The sequence below is a fragment of the Felis catus genome, chromosome E1, assembly GCF_018350175.1.
Source record: "Felis catus isolate Fca126 chromosome E1, F.catus_Fca126_mat1.0, whole genome shotgun sequence".
Taxonomy (NCBI): domain Eukaryota; kingdom Metazoa; phylum Chordata; class Mammalia; order Carnivora; family Felidae; genus Felis; species Felis catus.
The window spans coordinates 3,387,638-3,411,113 of NC_058381.1; the positions used below are offsets into that span (position 1 = coordinate 3,387,638).

A 23,476-nucleotide genomic window follows, 5' to 3' on the forward strand; every position below is an offset into this window, starting at 1 on the left:
GCTGGGGGTGGGGGGGCTCATGCCCCAGGAAGCCCCAGCTTGCTTTGTGGCACGCACACATCAGGTCACCAGGACAGCTTGGGGAAACAGATATATATCAGATCACACGCCAAAGACCTACCCCAGACCATTACGTCACAAGGCATCGGGCCTGGACACCCGCGGCTTATAGAAGTTGCCTCCGGTTTTTCGCGTGCAGAAGGCAGTGTGTATATCCTGGAACAACACGTCCCTGGGATTTGGAGCGAATTTAAAGACGGGGGTCACCAAAGCCACACTTCCCCCAGAGTGCATGTGCTCTGAAGCTGGTCTCTTCACACTGGGGGCTCGGCCGCTCCTGCGAACACCCTCAAACGTGCACCCACCACTCAAGAGCTGGTCTAACCTCGATCCGTCTGTCTTTGTTTTAGGCTTTTAGGCTTGGGTCCCCACCTGTGACGCCAGCCTGGGGCTCTGGGGGAGATCCGGGCTGGAGGTGCGAACCTCAGAAATCCAGAGACCTCAGGCTGGATGGAGAAAGTGAAGTCCTGACACTGGCTTTGGGGGAATCCCAGTATTTATTTATTTGGGTCTCTTGGAATTTCAGGATTGGCTTCCTGTGCTGGCCTTAAAGCGACCTTCAGGTCCCTAGGAGGGCTGGAGTGCCACCTCCTGCTTGGTCAGACAGTCTGGGGGCGGGGGGACACGACCAGCCTCCAACATCTGGCAAGGGCAGGCTCTGGGAGCTGGGGGGGCTGTGTCCACACTTTGAAGCCCGCCCAGCCGTGGGCTCCTCTGCACCTGGCCAGCCTCACCTGGGCTGGAGGGGTGGGGAGTGGCAGGGGTGGGGGGTGAACGAGGAGAGTCAGCAGAGGGGGGCCCCTCTGCGGTGGCGGTGGCTGCGTGAGAAAGACTTCAGGGGGGTAGGAGGGAAGAAGGCGAGAGGAGGCGGGGAGGGTCACAGGCTCAAGGAAGGGAAATGACCCGCGTCTCTCTTCCCCCCACATTCCTGCCGGGATTTTTTTTCGGTTCCCTTGGTTATAGAATAGCAATTAGCAAATTCAGTAAAAAGAGCCAGAAATGGAGATTGTTTGCGCATTTGGGGGCCAACATGCATTAGTGAAGGAATGTGACCAGAACTATATATAACCCCTCTCTTGGCCCACCCACCTGTCCGGCCCAGTGAGCGATGGTCTGTTTGTTCTGAGCTGCTATGTAGCTCATTTCGCTCTGGGAGCCCACCATCTGGGCCCGAGCCTCGCTGCCAGTAGCGTTTGGTGACCATATATGGCAAAATGATATATGTGATAAAAAGAAGCCAAATTCTCCAGTTGCGTCAGCCCCCGGAGCATGCGGCCTGCCTGGCTCGAACCCCTCGCAGCCGGGCTCCCGGACTCCTGCCCCCACCCCTCGCTCCGGAAACCCCAGGGACTCAGCGATTGGCTGGGGGAACGGGGCGGGGGCTCGGGAGGCCCCGCCCCGCTCGCCCAGGCCCGGGGCCGACTTCCCCGGGAGTTTGGGGTGGGATTGAGGACGGTTAGGGGAGGCTCCGAGCTGCAGTGTGTTTGATCCTGGCCCCAAACCAGCAAGTTTAGAATTTAGGAGTGATAAACCCACGTTCTTTCCGGAAAGCAGCCTGGTTGGGGGGGTGAGGGGGAGGAGGGTGCCGGTGTGTATGTGGGTAGCGGGGTGGGGGGCACAGTCCCCCTGCATCTCCAAGGATATGATGAACCCTCATTCCTCGGACATCCCTACAGTGGCCTTGACCTTAACACACCAGGAGAAAGTTTAGGCTAGACTGTTTAGTGGGGGGAAAGAAAAGAAAAGAAAAGAAAAAATATATATATATATAATATATATATTTATATATTTATACATATTATAAATTTATAAATATAAATTTAGAAATATAAATATTAATTATAAAATATAAATATTTATAAATATATATTTTATGTGTATATTATATATATTTTTACATATATTTCATATATATATATATATATATATATATATAAATTTTTTTTTACCCTCTCCAATTCTTTCTAATCCCAGTGCCCTGTCCCCAGCAGCCAAACCCCACAGATACGTTCACCCCCTGTGCCCTGAGTTCCCACTCTGGGCCAGGTGCTGTTCTGGATGCTGGGGGGACGGTCACCAGCACAGGCAACGGCCTGGCCCTCCAGCAGCGCCCCCCCCCCCCCCCCCCCCCCGGGTACCTAGCCATTGCTGTAGGGGACACCCAGCCCAGACTCAGGGGCTCCAGGAGGGTCCTGGGAGGAGGTGACACACAGCAGAGCCTTAAAGGACAAGCAGTAATTTGCCTAATAGTGGCTGGGGATTGGGAACAGAAATTCCAGGCTTAGGGGCAAGAGCTGGGGGAGTGTGGGGTGATGCGAGGCAGGGGGTGGGCAGGGGCCAGAGCAGGGAGGCCTCTTCCGGCCCCAGTCTCCTGTGGCATCTGAGCCCATCCCCCCCCCCCCCCCCCCCAAGCAACACGGGCACATACCCCCACACCGGCTTCCGGCATGCGCACGCACACAGGGAGACGCGCAGAGACACGCGCTCCTGCCCTCCCACTGCCCGTGACATTAACAAGGAAATTTAGCAGAAGGGAAGAAGAGGACGTTGGAGTCCAAATGAGGACGGGAGAGAAGGCAGGCCTGGAGGAGGCGCTCTGCCAGGAAGCGGGGCGTGTGGGCGGGAAGGCCAGGAGTCGTTGGAAGGGGGTGGACGTTCTAGCAGGCTCTGGGCTCCCCCTTTGGAGAAGGCACCGACAGGGAGGGAGACAGCTGGTCAGCAGAGGTGGGGTGGGGGACCCGAGCGGAGGCTAGTAGCTCGATCTCCTGACACTGACGGTTCAGCTCAGGACGTGTGTGTCTATGTGTGGGCACCTGCTTTGGGACGGCCACCGCTCCTGGCCCCGCGGACTGTGGCCCCTCCTTCAGCTCCACTTCTCTGAGCTACCGCAGAGGCAGGGGGTCCCCGAGGAGCTGCTCTGGTGTGGCCCTGCAGGAAAATTGGGGCTGGGGGCCTTGGCTGGCTTTCTGCCCTGGGGGGTGCATACATTGACGAGAAGTGTCCCTGGGCATCCTAGAAAGCTCAAGAGACCGTCCTGAGGGGTGAGTCTCATCACCGAACATGCCTTCAGAGACCTGTGTCCACTGAGCATTCGGAGAGGAGGATAAGACTTTAGGGTATGGTTCGATCGTTGCTTCCTCCAGGAAGCCCCCCAGGGCTGTGCAGTGGGAAACGCCCAGCGGGAACAAGGGGCAAAGCGCGATGTCTCTTACGACCCCGACTGGAAGTCGCACGTGATCACTTCCACTCTATTCTGTTGGCCTCAGCAAGTCACCTTGATAGGACATGGGAGGGGACTGCACCAGGGGCATGGTTACCAGCCAGTGAGGATCTTTCAGGGCCGTCTTAGAGGCTGGTCACTAAGTCTGGGATAACTCGTTATGCAGCGGTAGATAAGCAAACGGCGGATGCCCTTGAAAGGGTACTTGGGCCCAGGGTGACAGGCAGATAAGGTTGGGTGGGACGAAACTCTGGGTCTCTATAATTAGGCAGGATTCTTTCCATTACCAGAGGAAGAAAATTCACTTCGAAATGAAGTCTCGAGAGAACTCTATGGACTCACGTTGCAGAAGAGCCCAGAGATGTAGTCGTGGTTTCGGGAGTAGCTGAAACTGAGATTTTGTGACAAGACGCAGGATGGACTGCCGGCGGGGGGGGGGGGGGGGGGGGGGGGGGGCGCACAGACAGAGGTGTGCGGTGGAAGGAGGGGTCAGTCCTAGAGAGGATGACGGGTTCTCGGAAGTTCACGGCGCTAGTCTCTCCGTCACCGTCCGCGTGTTCAAGCGTCTATCACGAAAGTGAAAGGGGGCAACAAGAAATCAGAGAGGGCACGCTTCCTACAAGGGCGTCACTTTCTCGATCCATCTCTCTTGCTTTGCACGCATATGATCGACCGCACACAGCTGTACGTCACAGCCCTCAAAGCCCAGAGAGGTTCTCTGCATCGAGCTGCCCCAGAGACGTATCTGGACACACACACCCCCTTTCCCCAAAGGCCCCGAGACGTTCCCCATGACAAACCCTCCCCAACAGCCCTCTTCCTGGTATGGGAAGTCCGTTCCCCCCTGGCCCCCATATCCGTCACGTCTATGGGTCCAAACCGAGGGCACCTGCCTCGCCAAAGAGGTTGGGATCTGTCTTCTTGACTTTTCTACCTGCAGCGCTCAGGATCAGGCTTGGCCCATGGCACATACTCCATAAATATCTGTTGGACGGATGCACGAAATATTTTCAAGAAAAAGGGGGTTGTGAGGCTCCAGAGGGTCCAGAACTGGAAGCCACCCCAGGGACCACCAAGACTCCGCTGCAGACTTCCCCCCTCCCGCCGCTGCCCCGCTCTGTTCCCTCCTTTCCACTGCCTCTCCCCTGCTTCCTCTGCTGGCTTGTCTCCATCGCACGGCGCCTCCCTCGGTCTGTCACCTCCGGTTTCCAGGTCCCGCCTTCCAGGAACCTCACCTTGTCCCTGACCGCCTTCTCTTGTGCATTTCGGCCCTTGCAGTCAACATCTGAAGGTTCTCTAGCTTCTCCCGCCGAAAGAGCACACGAGTCGTCTCTACACACACCTCGTTCCCCTCCAGGTAGACAGCCTTCTTCCCCTCCCCGCCAGCGTCTTCAAAGGGTGTCCGAACATATTCCGCGCTCCTGTCTCCACCTCGCGCTCAGTTCTTACCCCTTCCACTCTGGCTGCCTCCTCTGTCGCTCCACTGACATACTGGTGACGTCTGGTGACGTCCTCATTGTTCTCACCCTTGTCTTACGTGACCCCTCGTTCACGTCGGAAGCAGTGGGCCCATCTCATCACGAACACATTCGGTCCCAACCCCACCCCTGGTTACCCCATCTTGGCCTCTGTCACGGGCTCATCCCCTCTCTCAGGGTGGTGGCATTTTTAAAGGCCAGGTCCCAGGGTCCCCGTGTTGTCCACTCTGTCCTCTCTCACTGGGCGAGTCACTCGCATTGGGTTATTTAGGCTCTTCTGTCACTATGTATAGGGCTGTGGCTCCTGAGAGAGTCACTGTCCCTTCTCCCTGGCTGAGCACATGTGAGGACTTCCCCATCTCCTTGGGACATGGTCATGAACATGAGCACAAGTGAAATAGGTCATTTCAGGGCAGAAGCTTTAAGAATCGGTATGCAATTCACCATGTCTCCTTTCTCTGCCGTGATCCTAGTGAAAGCAGGCGTCAAGATGGGTGTTTCATCCACCTGATCCTTGAGTGTCTATGACAAGCACAGCCTTCCTGATGACCTATTTCTAGATAGGTAGCATAGGAAGAAATAAATCTTATTGAACTGAGATATGGAGACCTGGATTCCATCCGTCCATCCGTCCGTCCATCCATCCATCCATCCATCCATCCATCCATCCATCCATCCATCCACTTATAATCTCTTTGTTGTTTTGGTGTCAGGGTATTGCTGGCCTCATAAAATAAATTCAGAAGGGGTGCTTGGGTGGCTCAGTCGGTTGAGCGTCCGACTTCGGCTCAGGTCATGATCTCACAGTTCACCAGTTCGAGCCCCGCATTAGACTCACTGCTATCTCCCTCTCTCTGCTCCTGCCCCCCCCAAAATAAATAAACATGAGAGGAAATAAAAATAAATCAGGAAGTGTTCCCTCCTATTCCTTTTTTTTTTTCCTCACAGATTGTGTAAGTTTGGTGTTGTTTCTTCCTTAAATATTTGAGAGAATTCACCAGTAAAACTATCCGGGCTTGAAGTTGTTCTTTGCTTCTGTTTGTTTGTGGGAAGGGTTTTGATCATGAATTCAATTTCTTCGATAGATAAAACTATTCGGATTTTCAATTTCATCTTGTATCAGTTTTGAGAGGTTGTAAATTGTTTTTTTTTTAATTTTTTAATGTTTATTTGTTTTGAGGGAGAGAGAGAGAGCATGAACAGAGGAGGGTCAGAGTGAGAGGCAGACACAGAACGCGGAGCAGGCTCCAGGCTCTGAGCTGTCGGCACAGAGCCCGACGTGGGGCTCGAACCCACAAACCACGAGATCTCCTCCTCTCTCTCTCCTTGATCCATCTAGTTAGGAATTTACCAATTTTCTTGATATTTTCAATGGATCAACTTTTGGCTTTGTTAATTTTCTTTTCATCTGTTTTCTTTTTTTTTAATTCTTTTTTTAATGTTTATTTTTGAGAGAGAGAGAGAGAGAGAGAGAGAGCAAGAGAGAGCAGGGGAGGGACAGAGAGAGGAGACACAGAGTCCAAAGCAGGCTCCAGGCTCTGAGCTGTCAGCACAGAGCCCGACGCGGGGCTCGAACCCATGGACCACGAGATCATGACCCGAGTTGAAGTCGGACACTTGACCAACCGAGCCGCCCAGGCGCCCCTGTTCGTCTGTTTCCTATGTCACAAATATTTGTTCTTATCATTATTTGCTTCCTTCCTTCTACTTACTGTGGGTTGACTTTGCTTTTCGTCAAATCCTCTAGCTTTTTGAAGTAGAATCTCAGACTACTGACTTCATATCTTTCTTCTTTTTTTTTTTTAAATAAAGCCAAGTGTGTTCCCTTAAGCACCCCTTGAGCTCTCTACTACAAATTTTGATGGACTATCTTTCCATGTATCATTCAGCTCAAAATATTTATTTTCTTATTTTCCTTGTCTTAAACACAAAACAGACTCCATCCAAACTGAGCTGTTTATGCTAAGCCCCGCGTCCCCAAACCAAGATTCAATTTTTTTAAGGAATTTTTTTCAAGTTTCCTTATTTGAGAGAGGGAGAGAGTGCAAGTGGGGAAGGGGCAGAGAGAGAGAGAGAGAGAGAGAGAGAGAGAAAGAGAGAGAATCCCAAGCAGGCTCCACGCTGTCAGCACAGAGCCCGACGTGGGGCTCGAACTCATGAACCGTGGGATCGTGACCCGAGCCGACGTCAGACGCTTCACCGACGGAGCCACACCCAGGTGCCCCCAAGATCCAACTTAATTCCAGTCTCGGCTCTCCCAGAAATGGCATCTTGGGCCAGTCAGCCAAGAACCACCTAATCAGCACCGATGGTCATCTGCCTGGTAGACCCCAGCCATCCATTAAACGAAAGTGACCCGGTAATAACCAACCCACTTCTTATTTATTTATTTTTGCCAGTACAGAACTTCCTTTTTCCTGCGCTCCTCTGCGTATAAAAGTCTTTCATTTTGTACCGCAACTCAGAGCTCCTTTCTCTCTGCTAGATGGGACGCTGCTGGACTCATGAACTGTTGACTGCAGCCAACGAGACCTTCCAGATTTACTCCGTTGAATTCTGTTCTTCGACAAGAGGCAGATCCCCAAGTGATGTGAAGGGGGCAGGGAGGGGTGGGGAGCCTCTAAGTGGGGAGAGGGAAACATGAGCTTCAGATTACACTACAGCCTTGAGAGCGTCCCCGCCGGCAGGTGGCCCTGCCACGGTGTCCCCCCCCCGTGCTCCCTCCTTGGCTAGCAGCTGCCTGGGGAGGGAGCACTCGGTGTGAACACTGAGGCTGAAGGTGTGGCAGCCGGGGGCCACCAGCCAAGTACGTCCCTCGCAAGAGGGCCTCTGGAAGGGACAGGCGAGCGGTCCCCCTCCGTGGCCACATGGCTCCCTACGCTAGATCATGTTCCTCTGAAACATACCGTCACAGAACCCTGTCCTTTCCCTTCAGAGGACTTACTTTGGCTGCAAGGACACCACTCGGGAGCATTATCTTTAAGGCGTGTCTCTCCCGGAGAACAATAGATTCGCTCGCCACCGTGTCTCCCAGACAGGGCGCTGTGTTCCCTCAGTGAACGAGGGACTGGTGATCCAGACTCTCCGAATGCCCTAGGAGCAGTCTGGCCACCCGGGGGTGACGTTGGGGAGGGCAGTGGAGCGGTACGCATCTGGGTGCACGGTGGATGTTTCTAGAATGGGCATCTTTGAACCTCCACAAGTCTTTGTGTGTCTTTCTCCTTTGTGACCTCCACCTGACCGGCCCCAGAGACTGGTTCCAGTCATGAGGAGCAGCGGAGATGTCTGAGTCCCTGTCCCCATCACAGCTGTGAGCCTTTACACCTGACTCTACATATGCCTAACGTGTCCCCTTACTCTCTCCTCTCCTTCCCGCCAAACCCGCCCTTCGTTCTGTTTCCTCTGAGATGTCTCAGCCGGGACAAAGGCAGCCTCTCAGGGCCCGTAACTTCTTTCTGGAACTTACTAACATGGGGAGAAAAATAGAGCGTCGTGTTAGGCACGTGGCCTCTGGATTCAGATCCCGACTCCTTCACGTGCGAGTCTCTCTGAGACTCCTTTTCTCATCTATAGAATGGAAATAGCACAATGGCAGAACCACAGTGCTATGAAGGGTAAGCAAAACGTCTGTGGCTCTGTACTCAAGGCACCTTAGCCTTAAAGGCTCTGAGAAGTCCTGCAGCAAAGCAACCTCGCTTTCCCCAAACGTATCGGACAACAGGTTGACGAAGGCCAAGTGCATTTGTGATCCTGGTGTTCCGCGGAGAGCAATTCGGGAAACTCTGCTCTAGAAGGTTGGGACGGACCTTCAGAACGACTGCAGGTGGGATCCAGATGGGCCTGGTCTCCCGCAGAATTGTTCTGGGTTGATTTTGGAGGGTTATGCCTCTGGATTTCCTCGAGGGATGCTGGAACTCGGTATGTGACATCACTGCTGCTCTCAGGGATGCGTGGATGGCATTCTGTGATGCTCCTCTCTTTGATTATTAAAGGACCATTTCTTGGGTAAAAATGGTCACGCTCGTAGAGGCATGGAATTTTTTTTTTTTAAGTTTATTTATTTGAGAGAGAGCAAGTGTGAGCAGGGGAGGGGGAGAGAGAGGGAGAATCCGAAGCAGGCTCCGCGCACTGCCAGCGTGGAGCTCAGTGTGGGGCTTGATCTCACGGACCGTGAGATCATGACCTGAGCCGAAATCAAGAGCCCGCTGCTTGGGGCGCCTGGGTGGCGCAGTCGGTTAAGCGTCCGACTTCAGCCAGGTCACGATCTCGCGGTCCGTGAGTTCGAGCCCCGTGTCGGGCTCTGGGCTGATGGCTCAGAGCCTGGAGCCTGTTTCCGATTCTGTGTCTCTCTCTCTCTCTGCCCCTCCCCCGTTTATGCTCTGTCTCTCTCTGTCCCAAAAATAAATAAATGTCGAAAAAAAAAATTTTAAAAAAGAGCCCCCTGCTTAACCCACCGAGCCAGCCAGGCACCCCGCAGGCACGGGCCGTTTCAAGCGGGGCGCACCGTGGGGGTGGAGGCCCACCCGTCCCACTCTTCGTTTTAGACTAGGAGGGACTAGGAGGTTCTTAGCTCCTTCTCCCAGCCTGGGCACGTGGAAGGAGGCGACAGAAAGGCTGCTGGCTGGAGGTCGGGGGTTAATCGGCCTGAGTCCAGATGGCCAGCAGCTGGCCGAGGCACAAACCAAGGACGGCTTCCTCCCCTTCCCGGCGATTGCAGAGATGAGAAGACAGGGCAGGAACTTGCCACAGATGGGAGAGAGACCGGAGGAATTTGGAAGGCGCCCAAGGGGCCCAGCTCGGAGATAGCGAGGGCGACACGCTTTCTGCTCGGAGAGAACGTTCTTTACGCGAAGAGCAGGCACCGGGTCCTGCCCGGGTAGCCTGGTGAGGCTCTGGCTGAGGCTTCTTGGCCACGACCTATCATACCCGTTCCCGTTTCTAAGACAACCGGAGAACCAAATAGGAAGAACGTGAATGGTGATAAGTGGCTGTTGCAGGCTGGGCCGAGCCAGGCGAGTCGAGCTCAAAGATCAGAAGTTTTGAGGCCGGTTCTAAATTTAGAGCCCGATTTTGGAGGGAGCCAAAATGCGCTCTCTGTGCACAAAGTGTATCAGGAGAATAGAAAATACAGATCCCAGGGAGCGACCGGTACAGAGGGGGGTGGGGAACCCCCTTTCAGCCAACAATGCTAAGAGTGAGATCAACCAGGCTCCTTCCCTTTTTTTTTTTTTAAGTCAGTATCTTTTCAAAGTGAGACCTTTGCAAGCCCTGTGTATCCCACCCCCTCTTGTCTCTTCCCTGCTGCTTTGAGAAAGTTTTATTTAAATTTTTTTACACATGTATTCATTTTTGAGAGAGAGCGAGCGAGCGAGTCGGGGAGGGGCAGAGAGAGAGAGGGAGACACAGAATCTGAAGCGGGCTCCAGGCTCCGAGCTGCCAGCACGGAAGGGTACCCTGTCACCCCCCGGGGCGGGCTCTTTCTGTTGACTCAAGCCGAGTCACCCCCTCATTGGACAGCGCACTGGACCGACAGCCATGCCAGGCTGGTGCCACGTGTCCCACACTGAAGTCAACGGAGCCCCGACTTCCCTGCTTCCCACCGCGAACGGTCCTACTGCACTTGAATGCATTGGGGGTCATGAGACCCAGACCCCGGGCCCCCACCCTCCGCTTACACTTCCACCCACAGGCCTCTTACCCTCTGCCTTTGCCGGTGGCTTTGCTAGGACATCCCGGAGCGTTGACCTCTCGGAGTCACGATTTCCTCACCTGTTAAATGCCAAGTTGCAGGGTTAGGTGGGATCCACCCCGGATGTCTCCTGCATACACACCCGCCCCTCTCTTCCCTGCTGTGCTATCCGGGTCAGATCAGAGAGCATCACTCCGGCAGTGTCCGCATTCACCGGCCCGCCAGTCTCCCAGTGTCCCCAGGGCACGGTCCTGGACAAGTCCTTCCGCTCCGGACCTTCTCGCAGCTTCCCACTGCCTACACGGTCAAGTCCAGACAGCTTAGCCTGGCACTCAAGGTCATCCGCGGCCTAGCGTTTTTGCCTCATTCTCGTCAAGCGGCGACCTGAACGGTTACGCTCCAGGCTCCGTCGTTCGCGAAGCTTCTCCACGCTTCTGCACGTCTCACCTGCACCCCGCTGACCGCCCACAGCCTGCTTACTAGCGGTAGGACGTCGAGCAAGTCACTTAAACCCCACGTTGGCGTAAGATTGTTTCCAAAGATGACCAGAGCAATCCCTTCCATCCCGCGTGGCTTTTGCCACGTGACTTTGCCGCGCCTTGCCTGTCGACCGAATCCCTTCCCCTCGAACCCGGGCTGGCTCTGCGCCAGTCGCTGACCAGCGTTGTGAATGTGGCGGATGCGATGCCGTGCCACCCAGTGGTGCAGAGATGAGCTGTCCCCGCTGAGCCCTGAGTTCCTGACCCGCCCAATAAACAGTAAGATACAACGGTGGCTGTGCGAAGCCATTACATTTCGGACGGGAGGGGACTGCTGTGCAGCCACAGGCAAGCGAAATCAGTCTCCCGACCCGCAAAATGGGGGCGTCGAGGGTTTCCTGCCTCACAGAGGGCAGGGAGGACTACACAGGTCAGTCTGGGTAAAGCCCTTAGAACAGGGTCAGCGGGACGGAAGCGTTCAGTGAACATCAGCCCCTCGTAACCTGCAGTACCTTGCTTAGCTCTTTCTTGTTCGTCCCCAAGCCCCTCGGGCATATAGTAGGTGCCCAGCAAACACAGCCGAATATCGAATGTCCCCTCCTTCACGAAGCCACCTCTGATCTCTTTCCACCAGAGGGAGATGACCCTCCCTCCCCAGCCTCCGGTGACGTAGATTACATTCGGCCCCGGCTCCGGCCACTGCTTTGGCTGGGGACCGTGAGCTCCTTGAAGGCAACGCCTTGCCCGAAATACACGCGCGATGAATACTAGTTGGATGAATGAAAAATGGGAACAATCCATCCGCCCTATCAGCCTACCCGGGCTTAATGGAACTCGAAAGGAGATCAATAAACAGGTGTTTGGGCCCCTCTGTGCTGCCTCGGGAGGAACCTCTCTCTGCTGCTCCTGTCTTCTGGTCCCACCCGGGTGACCTTTGTCCTTTAGGGCAGGAGAGAAGGCAACACAGGATTCTTGACGGAAGTCTCCCCGTTTCCCGGCCTAATTGCTGGCTGACCTCCCAGGTGGCAGAAGAATGGGGTGTGATGTCACAGACCTGGGAAGAAACTGGCGGCCTCCCCAAGTCCCCTCCCGTTGTTGGCGGACGCCTGAATTTCCACCACTCGGTGGAAAAACAGTTGATTCCTAAACCATGATTCAATCACACATCAGTTTAATATCTCTAAGCCTTGCCTGGTCCACAGCGGCCGTCAAGTAGGGAAGAATGCTGGATTCCATCTGGCTCAGAGATCTTTAGCTTTAGAAATGACCTGACTAATCTTTTTTTAATTTATTTATTTTTTAAATTTTTTTCAACGTTTTTTATTTATTTTTGGGACAGAGAGAGACAGAGCATGAACGGGGGAGGGGCAGAGAGAGAGGGAGACACAGAATTGGAAACAGGCTCCAGGCTGCGAGCCATCAGCCCAGAGCCTGACGCGGGGCTCGAACTCCCGGACCGCGAGATCGTGACCTGGCTGAAGTCGGACGCTTAACCGACTGTGCCACGCAGGCGCCCCTCTTTTTTTATTTTTATTTCTTTGTTGTTAAAAACATTTTTTTAATGTTAATTTTTGAGAGAGAGAGAGAGAGACAGAGACAGAGCATGAGTGGGGGAGGAGCAGAGAGAGAGGGAGACACAGAGTCAGACGCAGGCTCCAGGCCCTGAGCCGTCAGCACCGAGCCTGACGTGGGGCCCGAACTCACGAACCCCGAGATCATGACCTGAGCCGAAACCAAGAGTTGGATGCTTAACCGATTGAGCCACCCAGGCACCTCTGGCTTTAGAATTTTAAACTGAGAATTTCTTAAACTTATACATAGTATTGGAACATTTCTGAGAACTCAAATTTATTGATTTGAGTTTAATTTATTGGGTGAATCATGCGAATTTAAATACTTGGAAAGATTTTGTCTTGTCACACCATTAAAGTACACTAAGAGGAAACCGAACACGATAGATGTTTGCCCGCAATTTAAAATGTTTACGGGAGTTTAACTTGGTCACTGGAATCAAACGTTCAAACTCCTTTTAGAAGTGAGAGTTAAAATATGTTGGGCATAAATAGAATAAGATTTGTAAGCCGGAGCTTAAGGAAGAGAGCTAGATGTTCTGAATTGTAATTTCAGTAAATTAAATACGAATTTTAAAAGTCAGCTAAACCTCTGAATCATCTTTGTCCAGAAAATGAGATTTACGATAAAACCCGCCTGGCAGGATTATTAAGAGGATTACATTAGAGACACCAGGTTTAAAGGGTTTGGCATCATGACTGTTACACGGGGTGCATGCCAGTGATTATTAGTACTATTAACTCTTTTTTTAAATGTGTATTTATTTGGGGGGGGCGGGAGGGGCAGAGAGAGAAGGAGACACAGAATCTGAAGCAGGCTCCAGGTTCCGAGCGCAGAGCCCGACGTGGGGCTTGAACTCACAAACTGTGGGATCATGACCCGAGCTGAAGTTAGAGGCTTCACGGACTGAGCCACTCACGCGCCCCTATTAACTCTTTCCTAAAGGGGAGTATAAAAATGTTCCAGGGTAAGAGGGATGTTCTGAGATACGGGATGTGAGGCAGAACATCGTGGTGCCAGGGATAAGAGTCCAGCAAATACCGTCATCCCTCAGTCCCTCTCTGGCTAGCAGGGCTCGCCCTCATCCTGTCCGGGTCTCCCCGAAATGCGGCCAAGTTCTCCAGCAGAGATGGCGCGTGGCCCATTATCATTACACCACCCAAGGTCCCCTTTGCCAGAGCCGGTGGGAGGCACATCTCTAGGCTCGCGCCCAGCCTGCAACCAGCCGCCGATGTTTGCTCCAGGCGCCGTTCTAGGCGGTAGAACGTTGCAGAGAACACAGACCACAGCCCTTGACCTCCCAGGGCTCCCATGCTGGTAGGGGAGACACATACTACTCAGAATCGAAGAGGTTCCAAGAGGATACTTTGTGTAGAAACATCCACAGGGCAAGGGGATGGGAGAGCCGGGGGGGGGGTGGGGGGACTGAAGTTCAAGAACGGGTAGTCATGGTCAACCCCCTAGAGGAGGAGCCATCTGAGCCAAGACTTGAAGGAGATGGGAGCAAATTGGACACACAGGGAACAGCCAATGCACCTTGGTGGTGCCTCGTGGCCTCCATGAGGACTTTGTCTTTTGCTCTAAATGACGCCGGGAGCCATTGGGATAGTTGGAGAAATTCATCAACTGTATATTAGATATTAACCCATATCGAATTCATGGGTGCGATAATTCCTATTTTTAGTGTAGGTGCTGCCGTGGCAAATACAATGGGTGTCATAAATCCTAATAAACTGAAATAAAATTATCCAGTGTTACTGTTCTTAGAAAAACACGCTAAAGTATCTGGGCCCGAAGGGTCGCAATGTCCGCAACCTGTTTTCAAGTGAGTAGGAAAAAAAAAAGAAAAAGAAAACTAGTTCTTTGTCATAGTTATCTGCGGTAGGTCTAGGGAATATGCTACCTCAGACTTAGGGGGCGTAAAAGAATATCACACGTATTTTATGAGGGGTTCGGGGATCACCACTGTTCATTTTTCACTTCGTTACTGTCTTACAAAGTTATTTTTGTCCTGGAATGTTAGGGGAGCTCTGATCACGCTCTAGCTACTGCGTTCAGAATCGTGGAGATGCGAAGATCAACACAGATCCTTCCGTGAAAGAATATACCTTTCATTCGTTTGATTCACCCCCCCAAACACTTAATGAGTACCTACGGTGTACCAGGCATGGCTGCCGATAATGTGCACACACCTCTGAATACGCCAAAACCTATTCCTGCTCTCGTGGAACTTAAATTACAGTGGAGCTAGCTAAAAACCATGAACAAAGAGGAAAGTTAAGTAGTCATAGGTGGTATAAAAGAATATATGGGATTTGGATAGTAGAGAGTGATGGGGTGGCTGCTTTAGACTGGCTGTCAGCCAAGAAAGGGCTGAGAAAGTGAGATCACGACAAAAGAAAAACAAAAAAACCAAACCCCAATAATATGATTTCTGAGGATCCGAAATCTAGAGCAGCTTAACTGTGTGATTCTGGCCCCGGGTGTATCATGAAATGTAGTCAAGATATTGACCAAGGCTACAGGCATCTGATGGCTCATCTAAGGTGGGAGGACCCACTTCCGAGATCTACTCACATGGTTATTGGTGGGGGAGGACTTTGTTCGCCATGTAGACTTCTCCACCAGGGTCGCTTGAGTGTCCTCGTGACATGGCAGCTGTCTTCTCCACAGACTGAATGGAACCGAGAGAGAGAGAAAGGATGAAACCACAGTGCTTTTTATGACCTACTCTTGGATGTCAGAAACCCTTACTCCCGCCATATTCCTTTCTTCCCAAGCGAGCTGGGAAGCCCAGCCCACACTCAAGGGGAAGGGAATTAGCTCCACCTCTTTGTAGAGCAGAGTATCAAAGCCTACTCTTTGCAAGTGCTATACAAGCTTTGTATCTATAATGATTATTAGAAGGAGTATTTTAAACTCTGCTGGTACCTCCCATGAGGAGGGGCACTGTGTGGACCGTCCGCTAACCAGTCCTCAGCTTGCTCTCTCTAAGAGGCAGAGGGGATCCTGGAGGGCACATGCAGGAAAAAATTGTGGGGAAGGAGAAAAGGATGGGCCAAAACTTGGCATAAACACCACCCATACCCTCTGTCTTCATCACTCCTGCTGTGTCTCAAGAAAGAAGAGGCCACTAGGAGTTACCTTCACGTTTTCAGCGATACCTTCCCCCAGCAGGGCTGGGGCAGCATGGGGAGGTGGGTGATCACTGTCTCCAGCATCCCCTCTCTGGTGCCTCAGACCCACACTTGGAGGGGACTGCAGGCACTCAACATGCACACGATGGCAACGATGCTGGAAGTTCTCACCCTTGCTATTTGTTGATGCGGCTGAATCTTCCCATCTGTGTGTTCACTCCTGATGCTCGCTCGTTAGTTAGGGACCACAGTGTTGATGGAGACAGGCATCCTGGCCCCAACCTCCAGGCTCCTCTGGAGCAGAGTGAAACAGAATGATGGCTCGTGAATTCTTTCAATCACCGGAATCACAATGACAGAAAATATTCCAGACTTCCTGTGTCCCAGGTACGTAATACGATGTACGTACATTTACTGATTTATGTCAATTATGTCATAGCATAATTGCATATGTCATAGCATAGCATAGCATAGGTTGTCATAGCAATCCTATGAGCTGCTTGCGAGGCTCTCCGTTTTACAGATGGGGAAACAGAGGCACAGAGAGATTAAGGAACATGCTCGAGGTCATGGCGCTCAGAGTTTATGAGTCTGCATTTAAAACCACGATGCTAGATTGCCTCTTAAAAATTGCATCCTTTTAAAAAAATTTTTTAAATGTTTATTTTTGAAAGAGGTTCAGAATGCAAACAGGGGAGGGGCAGAGAGAGAGAGGGAGACACAGAATCCGAAGCAGGCTCCAGGCTCGGAGCTGTCAGCCCAGAGCCCGACGCGGGGCTCGAACTCACGGACCGTGAGACCGTGACCTGAGCCGAAGTCGGACACTTAACCGACTGAGCCACCCAGGCACCCCCCAAATCGCATCCTTAACGTTGTAAGTAATAAAAATTCAAGCAGGAGATGGAACTTAAATAGTATATAAATAATCAAGAGTTAAGATTTGGGAACCCAGAGATCCCAGATAATGTGCAATGCTAAGCAGGCAGGAGCCTTCAAAATACTGAAGCCAAGAAAGTTTCCAACTGGATTCTGAAGAGCCCCAGGCTTCCTGAGGCATCCCAGGATCTGCTGTCGGGAGCCGGGAAGATCTGTGGACCCTCTGCACCCCGGTCCACCCACAACACCCCACTTGGATCTGTCGCATTATTGTTCCCCTGCAAGTCCTTGGGATTCTCTCTCCCTCTCTCTCTCTGCCCCTCCCCTGCTCCTGCTCTGTTTCTGTCTCAAAAATAAAAGCATTAAAAATTTTTAAGTTAAAAACAATTATCCCTCAGTAACATGGTCTCCTGCGGCCACTCGAGCCACCTTCTTTTTTTTTTTTTTTAAGTGTATTTATTTATTTAGACAGAGAGTGCGTGAGCACATGAGCAGGGGAGGGACAGAGAGAGAGGGAGAGAGAATCCCAAGCAGCCTCCGTGCTGTCAGCACAGAGCTCTATGTGGGCTGGATCTCATGGACCGTGAGCTCATGACCTGACGGAGCCACCCGGGCCCCCCTTGGCCCCCTCCTTTTGTGCCCCATCCAGTTCATTCTACACACTCAGGAGGTAGAGCCATCTTTTCCGAGGGCAAGTCTGACCATGCTCTTCCCCGGCTTAAATCTGACATGCTGTGTAGACCACGCACAGAAGTGCAGGTCTGGCGTGCGCTGAGACGTGTGAGCCGTCACTCTGGGCCGGGCGCCCTGCCTGCCATCAAATGGTGAGGACCCCGTGCCCACCTGACGAAGCTCGGATCTCACCAGACTTGCCTTCCCGGCACAGGACAGAGATGGTTTGTGAGTTTTGTTTTTGTTTTTCAGGTTTAAAGACCTATTCCTTTTCTCCTTGCCCAAACCTCATTCCCCAGATCCTAGATTGGGTGCCAAACTGGGTTTCTGAGCCTGTCACTCTAGAACAAAAAAACAAGAAAACTTCTGCTCAGAGCGCAGTCTTTGGCCTCGTATTCTTTATTGTGTTTCTTTAATAAAACCCTCTATGTGCCCTTCAGGCTAGAATAAAACACAAGATCCTTGGAAAGACCTCCCCACGAGTCCCAGCGTGATCCCACCCTGCCTATCTTCTGTCCTCGCTGTCTCTGGTCCAGCGACCCCAGCCCTTCCAGACCCAGGGTGTCCCCATGTTGTGTTAGGACAACCTTCTTCTCGTTGTTCCTCCTCCTCCTCACCGTCGTGTGACTAACCACTGGTTTAATGTCTCTCCCAAGAGACCATAAGCTCCAAGAGGTAGAACCCACATCAATTGTTTCCCCATCTGTCCCCTTCGCTTCTATCTGGGCTTGGCACATAGGAGGCACTCAATGTCACCGCTATCTGTTGATTGACAGAAGACTGGGTGTGAGGGGGGAGGGTGGGTGGGAGCAGGGATGCTGCCTGGGGTGGCTGTGAAGTGAATTATGGGTAGGGGAGGGTGGCTTCCTGGTCCCTAACTCACAGTCCAGCCTCCTTCCTTGGATTCTGGATGCCACGTAATTGGGCATCTCATTCATTGATCTTCAACTGTGTCCTGGGCCATTGTTTCACCAAATTCTGGGTTTTCTTCGGACTCTTCCTGGCCAGCTGGCCTTCCTTTTTGCTAATTTTCCATTACTCCTTGATACGAAAGCACTCCCGGTATCTCAAGATGCAATAGCTCCCAATAGTTTAGCCCTTTCTAGAAAGGTTAAACAGAGTTCCTGCATGGAACCAACAGTTTGTCTCCTAGGAACATAACCCAGAAGAGATGGAAACCGATGTCCCCAGAAAACCTTGCACAAGAATGTTCCCAGCAGCACTATTCACAAAGCCAAAAAGGAGAAACAATCCCAATGTCTGTCAACTGATGGCTGGATATGAAAATGTGCTGTGTCTATACAATGGAATATCATTCATCCATAAAAAGGAGTGATGTACCGACCCATCCTATGGCGTGGACGAACCTTGAACACATTATACTAAGTAAATGCAGCAAAAGGCAATAGAGTGATTCCACTTATACAAAAGGCCCAGAATAGGGCCCCCCGGGTGGCTCTGTCGGTTGAGCATCCGACTCTTGATTTCAGCTCAGGTCATGATCTCACGGTTCGTGAGATCCAGCCCCGGGGCGGGCTCTGCGCTGACAGTGTGGAGCCTCCTTGGGATTCTCTCTCTCTCTCCCTCTCTCTCTCTCTCTCTCTCCCCTCATCCACTCTCAAAATAAACATTTTCAGAAAATGCCAAGAATAGGAGATCCAGAGAATAGATTAGTAGTTCCTGAGTGCTGGGGGTTTGAGAGAAAATGGGAAAGATTGCTGACGGCTATGGAGGTGTTTTGGGGGGGGCGCAGTGATGAAGAGGTTCTGAAATTGTGTCGATGGCTTCACGACTGGAGCCACTGAAATGTATACTTTCAGTGAATGAATTCTATGGTATAGGAATTCTATCTCAATAAAAATGTTAATTAAAAGAAAAAAAAAGTACTTCCTAGTCTTGTTAAGATTCTTGGGAGAATCTACCGAAAGGTAGGGAATTTCTCCTGCCCCCCCCCAATCCCTCACTCATGAAAAATCCATACATGCATGTACGTAAAAGTTTCATGAAATGTCAGGAGATTCTCAGACTGACTCAAGTCCATTCGTTGACCCCCCAAGAAGGCAATAAGCCCCAGGGGAACCCCAAAGCTATCACTAGCGCATAAATGGGAGGTCAGGTCCACATCTGAAAGGGTTCCTGCCCTCCGTGCCTCATCTGGGCCTTCGACACCCCGCCTTGTCACAGTCCCTCTTGTTCTGAGGTCTTTTCTGGATTAGTGCGGAAGACAAAGTTTTAACACGGCTGCTAAGACCATCACCCCCCGGTATGACTCCCATGTTACATGGCAAGGGGGAGATGATCTGGATGGGCTTAACCTACTATCATGAGCCCTTTACATTTTTTTTTAATGTTTATTTTTGAGAGAGAGAGAGAGACAGAATCTGAAGCAGGCTCCAGGCTCCGAGCCGTCAGCACAGAGCCTGAACTCATGGACCGCGAGATCGTGACCTGAGCCAAAGTCTGACGCTTGACCGACTGAGCCACCGGGGTGCCCCTCACGAGTCCTATAAAAGCAGAGTTTCTCCGGTTGGGTTCAGAAGAGGAAGCCAGAGGGATGGAAAGCAGGACAATGACTCTGCTGCTGGCTCCAAAGATAGAGGGCATAGGACAAGGAATGCGGGCAGCCTCTTGCCAGAGAGCCAGCAACCAGCAAGGAAATGCGGACCTCAGGCTCCCGGCTGCACAGTTATTCTGCCAATAACCCGAACGGGCTCGGAAGTGGGTTGTTCCCTAGACTGTCCAGGAAAGAGCTTGGCCCAACCAACATTGTGACCACAGTCCTGAGGGCAGAACCCGGTGCGTCCTCGGACTCCTGGTCTACCTGTGAGATCATTAGTGCGTGTTGGGCTAAGGCTCCAGGTCTGTGCACAGATTGCACGCGCTGGAAAACACACACAGTTTTGCATCTCTGTGCAGCTGGCTTTGGCTCCATTGGCTGTTTCTGGATCCAGCCCATGGCCCTGTGCCCTCGATCGCTCCTGGTCTACATGGGGAGCGGTCTCAACGTCAAAATGTTAAATTTTCAAAGGGGGGAGGGGCGCCTGGGTGGCTGAGTCAGCGAAGCCTCCGACATCGGCTCAGGTCATGATCGCAAGGGTCATGAGTTTGAGCCCCACATCAGGCTCTGTGCTGACAGCTCAGAGTCTGGAGCCTGCTTTAGATTCTGTCTGTCTGTCTCTCTCTCCAAAGTAAATAAACATTAAAAAAAAAAAGTTTCAAAGGGGGAAAGCACGTGGGAACATCAGGCCATTGGGGGTGAGTTTCCCAGGCGAGGCCTGCACTCAGCCCGCGTCACAGCGTCTCGGTGTGGGAGAAGAGAAGTTCTGGAGGCCTGGGCCCGGCGGGCACCGCTTGCCCACGCCATCCTGCTGCGCGCACACACCTGCTTCCCATAGAGATTGCTAAGATTGAAGGTCCTAGAGTCGGGGAGCTTGCTCAGGGAGCTGAGTGATCCACCCACAGCTGGCTTGAAATAAGAAGGTTCCAGGGGCGCCTGGGTGGCGCAGTCGGTTAAGCGTCTGACTTCAGCCAGGTCACGATCTCGCGGTCCGTGAGTTCGAGCCCCGCGTCGGGCTCTGGCTCAGAGCCTGGAGCCTGTTTCCGATTCTGTGTCTCCCTCTCTCTCTGCCCCTCCCCCGTTCATGCTCTGTCTCTCTCTGTCCCCAAAATAAATAAATGTTGAAAAAAAAAATTTAAAAAGAAGGTTCCAGAACCCCTCCAGCCCCCTCCCCCTTTTCCGGCTGGAAGGGCTAACAGGCTCCATGGGGATCGGGGTGTTCTAGCATTGAGAGGAAGTCTGTGAAGGTCTCCCCTCCTCTTGCCTCCCTTTACCCAGAAAACACGGGGAGCCCTGCTTCCTGCCTTGGCTGATGAGAACCACCCATTTCTGGAACCAATCCGTTCTTTCTGCTTTAACGAGCTGGTGTCTTTTCTAGTTGGGAATGCTCTAATCAGGCCCTTTACTCCAGCTTTTCCTTGGAAGGTGATCTCATGCATCTGGGAGCCCAGCTCTGCCCTAATCGGGCAGGCCTTGGACTTCTTTCTGGGGGTCCAGGGCCCAGGGCAGCAGGTGCCGAGGGGCTGGGGGAGGGGGGAAGGCCTGTCCCCGGCTGCCCCAGGCGCTCTTCAGTGAGAGAGTCCTTGTGAGGATCCCTGGGCTTTTCTGCATGTGCTCTGCCCCCTTCTGTGGGCTTGGGAAGGAGTTTGCGGGTTTGTGGCTTTGCTCGTAATCAAGAAATCTGCCTAGACCCACAGAATTTCTTCTCCCCGGCCGGGGCTGGGCCCCTTTGGAAACCTGAAAAGTGCAGTAGTGTTGGAGTGATTTGTACACACATGTGCACACACGTGCGGGGGAGGTAGACCTGAGCGTGTTCAATTAAGCAGGAAACTGGACAGTCCGAAGATGAGGAGCAGGGGGGAGGGGGGGGGAGGGAGGGGAGGGAAGGGGAAATGGGAGGAGGGGAGAGGGGAGGGGAGGGGGAGGAGAGGGGGGGGAGGAGAGAGGGAGGGAGGAGAGAGGGAGGGAGGAGAGAGGGAGGGAGGAGAGAGGGAGGGAGGAGGAATGGGAAAGGTAGTGGGGAGGGGAAGAGGAAGAGAGGGGAAGGGGGTTGGGGCAGGGCTGAGGGGGTCCTAGGCCACCCAGGACCTGGGTTCAGTCCTTGCCGGCTGGTTGTCTCAACCCCCACCTCACAGACACAGGGTTTTGGGGGAACTGTGGGTCCCACACCCTCTCCCGCCTCCCCGGACACAGCCCAGGAGGCTCAGAGGTTCGGGGAAGCTGGGTTAGAGGCACGGCCTCCGCCCACAGATCCGTTCCGGGAGGGCCCTTGACGCCCATGTCCCTCCAGTAAGAGACTCGACCCTTTCCCTCCGAGCACCACCCCCAGAACTGGCCACCCTGGGTTTTCCAGATGGCCTCTCCCCCCGCCCTCCCACGGAGAAGTCCCTCTGGCCGGGGCCACGTGACCCGGAGGGGATGGCCGTGTGGGCACTTGGGGCCCGGGCAGCAGGAGCTCCCGGAGCCACTTTCCCTGGGTGTCTCTGGGGAGGGGGCCTGGGGTCCCAGAGAGACTCCGTGGGAGGCCTGGGGGAGCAGAAATGAAGCTCAGCAGTCGGCCCCCCTTCCCCGGGCCCCCCTCCTCCGGCTCCTGGGCTCGGTCCCCGGGCCAGGTGTGCGTGCTCGGCTCCCCCAGGCGGGATGCGGCTTCTGTGCGTCCTCGCGGACTCCGGCTTGTGCGTGCGGATTCGGACTCACCCTCCCCGTCTCTCTTCCCCGGCAGCCTCCCGCTGTGGGCTCCGAGCCCCAGCGTCAGCTTTGTACAGGCCACTGACACCTGCCTGAGGTCAAATCCCTGTACTGTAGCCCTTTACACACATCCGTGTGCATCCTCCGGGAGGCTCTAGTCTCTGCTCGCACCCCCACTGGCACAGGCTGGATTCCCGGTACTGTTACTCACGCGGGAGGAGCCGGAAGGAGCCCAGGTCCTTGAAAGCGGCTCCCGGCACAGCAGTGGCCCTCAATCCACCGGAGCAGGCAACCGAATCACCTGGCGGGCTTATTAAACCCCCTCCGTGGCTGGGTCCCGCCCCCGGAGTTGCTGATTTTCGGGTCTGGGGGCGGGGCCCGAGTATTTGCATTTCTAGTAAGTTCCCAGGTGCTGCTGGTTCTGCGGGTCTGGGGAGCGAGCCTTGAGAACCACCTGGCGGATGCAGAGGGTGTATTCCAAGGCCCGGGCTGGCCGGGGCCTCCCGCAGGACCCCAGCGGAGAGGAGGCTGCCCAAGTGTTGTCAGTTGGGGATCCCAGCGCCACCCCCCCATCACCTTGTTCAGTCCTGTTCTGCTACCCGCTTCGGAGGGGAAGCCATGGGTGGTCTCGCTTTCTGAGAGGCGCCTGGCTGAGCTGAGCACCTGCCCAGGGCAGGCAGACCCAATGTGAATGGCGACCTTGTCCCTGAGCAAGCGTGCTGTCCCGTAGGACGGGGACGCTGGTGCCACACGGGGTTTTCACCCGGATGACGTGCGCCAAGTCTAGGCTCCATAAACGCTTTCTTTGTCTGGTCTCGGACCTGCCCTGATGGTTTTGAGTTTGGGGCCCCGAGTGCAAGACTTTGCATTGGTCCGCATTTAGTTCAGTTTTTGCTGGTTTTCAACTCTCATTCCAGCCCGCCAAGACGCGTCCGCGGGCAGCCTGCCTGCGATACCCACGTTAGTGCTGCTGGTACCACACTGCGTGTTGTGGGTCCTCAGGGGGAGCAGGGCAGGGCTCGTTCCCTGGGTTGGGGAGGGTTCTTGA

At 53.4% G+C, this 23,476-nt stretch overlaps 1 long non-coding RNA gene across 2 annotated transcripts in view; it reads right to left on the reverse strand.

The window, feature by feature from the left end:
• LOC109494175 overlaps positions 1–23,094 on the reverse strand; it is a 46,197-nt gene extending 23,103 nt beyond the window's left edge. The window contains exons 1-5 of one of the 2 annotated variants that reach the window (XR_002738261.2): positions 22,640–22,792; positions 15,807–15,929; positions 15,076–15,172; positions 10,457–10,527; positions 6,948–7,378 (exon numbers count right to left, since the gene is read on the reverse strand). This is a non-coding gene — a long non-coding RNA (uncharacterized LOC109494175). Of the gene's footprint in view, positions 1–6,947; positions 7,379–10,456; positions 10,528–15,075; positions 15,173–15,806; positions 15,930–22,639 lie in introns of those variants that run through there. The other variant, XR_006589598.1, reaches the window with a different exon arrangement.
• Positions 23,095–23,476: the final 382 nt, after the last annotated feature.